General features: G+C 36.7%; 1 protein-coding gene across 1 annotated transcript in view; it reads left to right on the top strand.

Moving 5' to 3' along the window:
* Positions 1-319, top strand: part of LOC118330882 (monoacylglycerol lipase ABHD2-like) — a gene marked incomplete in the record, with an annotated part of 10,314 nt that overhangs the window by 2,993 nt on the left and 7,002 nt on the right.

The following is a 319-nucleotide window of genomic DNA, read 5'->3' as shown; positions in this document are numbered from 1 at the left end:
ACATACATAACATACATACACACATCATTGTAAAGTTATGCTAACACACTTCTATGTACCACATACATACCATATTCCCACAAGTACATGGGAATATGGTGTTTAGAGTTACACGATTTGGTGATTTGAAAATGTCAACCACACAAAATAAATCTTTTCTAGGTCAGGGTTCAAACTCCACTGGCTGGGCTGGTCATTTAAAAGACTGATGATACATTTAGATTTGTCTTTGGTTTGAGTAGTGTATGTGTGCCTCACTGTACTGTGATAATCTTTCCTAAGACTGTGCTGAAACATCTTCAGGACAGCGGTTATATTT

This window comes from Morone saxatilis, unplaced genomic scaffold, assembly GCF_004916995.1.
Source record: "Morone saxatilis isolate NCDOM2014 unplaced genomic scaffold, NCSU_SB_2.0 Contig2, whole genome shotgun sequence".
NCBI lineage: Eukaryota > Metazoa > Chordata > Actinopteri > Moronidae > Morone > Morone saxatilis.
Note: the sequence above shows the minus strand (reverse complement) of the source record. Positions and strands in the feature narration are given on the sequence as shown.